Here is a 5,000-nt window from a genome sequence, read left to right on the forward strand (position 1 = left end):
GCCCGCTCCCCACCCAAGCTAGGACCAAGGAAGACCAGGCAATGGCTGCTGATGACTCAGCAGATAGACCTATGGGCTCTGCAAAAACCCCCATCTTTAGCTCACTAGTATGGTGAGGTTACAGCAACCAAAGAAACTAATGCGTTTGAGCGGGACTCGAACCCCAGTCTGGCGTTCACCAGTCAGGGACATTACCACATCGGTCACCACAACCTTATTGGTCATATCCTAACGAATGGCTGGTGCCTTAACCCTTCAGCAGGCAATGCAATATTTCAGCTGAATAATTGTACATCAATAACTCAAATGCAGATAAATTCAACGCGTTAAATGGCAAAGGAATGATGAATAACTTGAAGGATCAAAACGAAAATGCATATGACGCAGCAGTTCATTCTGCTTGCAAAAATAAAAAGTACAATTTATCACCGAAAGTCCACAGATAGATTTTATCATTTAATTTTTGCCGTCTCGAGTTATATTTGATTAATGTTTCGAAGTGTTTGTTCAGTATATACGTGCGGATTGCGATGGGCGTAGGCTAAATTTTCATCAAACTTTGGTGGTGGACGAAGTGGCGAAGCCAGTTTTTGACTTTGGAATATATCGAAGGATGCGAGCCAAGAATGACGTCATACAAGCCAAGAATGACGTCATGCAAGCCAAGAATGACGTCATGAGATTAATTGTCTAATTCTGGCATCCTGACATCTAAGGTCATTGACACCATTATCATTTACTATAAATAAATAATAAAAGAATATTAAATTAAAACAATAAAAGCGAAGATGTCATTATTAAAGTTAAATGGCTTTCAGAAGACCTGCTTCTGAAATGAATCTATAAGTACCCCTAGTATGGTACGACACATCATGTCCAAGACTCTTGGCAAGGATGAACCTGCCATCCTCACCTCGAGCCTCAAACAGATGTCTATTGCTTTCAGTACATCATAAGAAGGAACATTAATCTCTCCCCTATATAATAAAGAGCAAGTGTCTGACTAATATATATATATATATATATATATATATATATATATATATATATATATATACATATATATATATATATATATATATATATATATATATATATATATATATATAATCTTTGAGTTCATTCCCCCTTTGGGTCTCTGATCCCGAGGTAGAGAGAATCCAGATATTAGAAGAAGTATAATATATGGCTTATATGAAAAACACGTCTAAATGTGCAATATTATCACACAACACACACACACATATATATATAAATATATATATATATATATATATATATATATATATATATATATATATATATATATATATATATATATATATATATATATCTGTGTGTGTCTGTGTGTGTGTATTTGTGTATTTTCCCCGCCACGCTCAGCGGCAATACCAGAAGTATAGCTATTCGGTCTCTCCCCGTCCCTAGGGTAGGGGGAAAGGGAGTAGCCATACCCTGATGAGAAGGATACCCTGAGAGGTACACTCGAAAACCACAATCTCCCACAAATTGCCAAACTGCCATGATGTAGTTAGGAGAGGGGGAGGAAGTGGGAAGGGTTAAATGTGCGTGTGTGTGTATCTATATATTTAGCCGTCATTTTTGACGGGTCGCATACACTAGTAAACGAATAATCTATGAACTCTTAATGGATTACATTTGCTCTCTTTATTAAGAAATTATTACACTCGTTATATTATCCTTCCCATTTCTAATTCTTACTTTCCTTTTTCAAGAAAATACTCATTATCACTTAACTATCACTCTGGCATCTTTGCAAAACCTCGATTAACTATTGACTCAACATATTGACTAAGGCTTTTATTTATTGACTTTGACAAAGACTGAGGTTCAGAAATCAATTAAAGATAATTTTTTGTTGTTCAAAGCACCCAATCATGAACAAACAAATATGTCTCCCAAACGAATTGACACCAACAAATCTGTAATTACTTTTCGATCAGGCCTTTCTAAAGCTACATATTTTACATTTTGTATTTTTTCTAGCTATGCAAACCCGTCATTCAACTGGGAATACTTGTACACCAACAACTGGCTTTTCTAAAACCAATCGTGATAAGTCTATTAAACAGATTTTCCATCTCAGTAAAATGATTGATTTGGAAAGAATTATAGTCGCTCCATGTTAGTTACTGACCCCTACCCGCCATAAGAATTGACACCAACAAATCTGTAAAATACTTTTCGATCAACGACTGCTTTTGGTTCCAATCACGATAAGTTTACTATACCTCAGATTTTCCATCACAGTCAAATGATTGATTTGGAAAAAAAATAGTCACTCATAGCATATACGCCCCAAGAATTGACGACAAACAAACTACAAAATAGTTCTCGATCATCGACTCCCTTTGGATCCAATCATAAGTTTCCTATACAGATTTTCCATCTCAGCCAAACAATTGATTAGGAAAGAATTACAATCCATGTATATTTACCGAGACCCCCTTCGCCGCAAGAATTGACACCAACAAATCAGTAAAATACTTTTCGATCAACGACTGCCTTTGCATCCAATCATGATAAGTTTAATATACTTCCGATATTCCATCACAGTCAAATGATTGATTTGGAAAGAATTGCAGTCGGAGTTAGTTACCGACACCCCTCCCTAACTGCCATTTCTTGACATACAGGAAGAGAACAGGTTCTTAATATACGTGCGTCAATGACCTTAGATGTCAGGATGCCAAAAAACATCCAATCAATCAATCAATCAATCTTATTATACGATTACCAGTCTCCTAAAAGCCTATTCATGCTCCAAGTATGAATCGGCTAAAACTCAGTCCTTCAAAATCTGAGAAAATGCTAGTGAGAAAGTCACTTAAATTCAAATATTGGTAATACCAGTGAGAAGGGGAGATAATATAATTTGTAATAGAAAAGAACAGAATGGGGCAGACCCATTCGCCTCTTTCTTGAACTCATAATAGAGCAATTATTTGGAAATTAATTTTACGATGCCTATATCAAGGGCAACCAACTGGTTAATTACTTTTTTAAATAGACATACATGTATATATATATATATATATATATATATATATATATATATATATATGTGTGTGTGTGTGTGTGTGTGTATATATATATTTACATATATATAAGTATATATACATGCATATATAATATATATATATATATATATATATATATATATATATATATATATGCATATATACATATATATATATTATATATATACATATATATCATACATTTACATATATACATATATATATTATATATATTATATATATACATGTGTATATATATATACACATATATATGCATATATACATATATATATATATATATATATGTTATATATATATATATATATATATATATATACCTATATATATTATACATTTACATGTATACATATATATATATATATATATATATATATTATATATATACATGTATATGTATATACATATATACAATATTACTAGCTAAGCTACAACCCTAATTGGAAAAGCTGGATGCTACAAGTCCAAGGGTTCCAACAGGCTAAAATAGCCCGGTGAGGAAAAGAAGGAAATAAATGAACTATATGAAAAGTAATATTAAAGAATTTAAAACATCCTAAGATCAGCAACAGCGTTCAAATAGATATGTCATATATATAAAACTATGACGAGAAACTCATGTCAGGTTATTCAACATAAAACACATTCGCTGCAAGTTTGAACTTCTGAAGTTCCACTGATTGAACTCTGAACCTCACTATAGTCCATTTCTTTTATCGAGGCAGATTTGCACCGACTCGCAGCGGTGCCCTTTTAGCTCGGGAAAAGTTTCCTGATCGCTGATTGGTTAGAATTATCTCGTCCAACCAATCAGCGATCAGGAAACTTTTTCGAGCTAAAAGGGCACCCCTGGGAGTCGGTGCAAATCTGTCTGAATAAAAAGAATTGACTATAGTATTTCAATCATCATGATAGAAGCCAAAGTTTCATAGACAATTTTCCTTTAGCAATATTTCTGGCTAATCTAATTACTTCTTGTTTATCTGATAGGAAATTGAAAGAAAAGTGAAAGCAGTTAGCTAGCTAACTATTTTAGTGTATAGTTTCGCAAGTTTAGAATTAGTAAAAGTTATGTAAAGTGTGTTTTTAGATCTAAATCAATCAATTGCTATTTTTAGTCTTGATACGCTATTATTATTATTATTATTATTACTATTACTATTACTATTATTACTATTATTATTATTATTATTATTATTACTTGCTAAGCTACAACCCTAGTTGGAAAAGCAGGATACTAAAGCCCAGGAGCCCCAACAGGAAAAGTAGCCCAGTGAGGAAAGGAAACAAGGAAAACTAAAATATTTTCATAACAGTAACAACATTAAAATAAAAATTTCCTATGTAAACTATAAAAACTTTAACAAACCAACTTTTATAACCATATTGAAAACGGCAATCATTTATAGTATGATTTTCAATAACCAACAAATTTAGCAATATTTTGCAATCAATAAACCTTACCTATTATGTCTAAAGATTGCAATAGCTTCAGTTCACCTAATTGTGCACCAGCTGTTATATCTTTAGTAATCACAATAAGTATTAATAATAATTTCTTTGATCACACTTACACTGAGTATGAACTACTTTACCAGCCGCCCGTTGAGATACTACCGCTAGTGAGTTATGAGGTCCTTTGACTGGCCAGACGGTACTACATTGGATCCTTCTCTCAGATTACGGTTCTTTCCCTTTGCCTATTTATATACCGAATAGTCTGGCCTATTCTTTACAGATTCTCATCTGTTCTCATACACCTGACAACACTACCAACAATTCTTCTTCTCCCAAGGGGTTCACTACTGTAATGCAATTTTTCAGTGGATAGTTTCCTCTTGGTAAAGGTAGGGGAGACTCTTTAGCTATGGTAAGCAGCTCTTCTAGGAGAAGGACACTCCAAAATCAAACCATTGATAGTGCCATAGCCTCTGTACCATG

This window comes from Palaemon carinicauda, chromosome 7 (genome assembly GCF_036898095.1).
Source record: "Palaemon carinicauda isolate YSFRI2023 chromosome 7, ASM3689809v2, whole genome shotgun sequence".
NCBI lineage: Eukaryota > Metazoa > Arthropoda > Malacostraca > Decapoda > Palaemonidae > Palaemon > Palaemon carinicauda.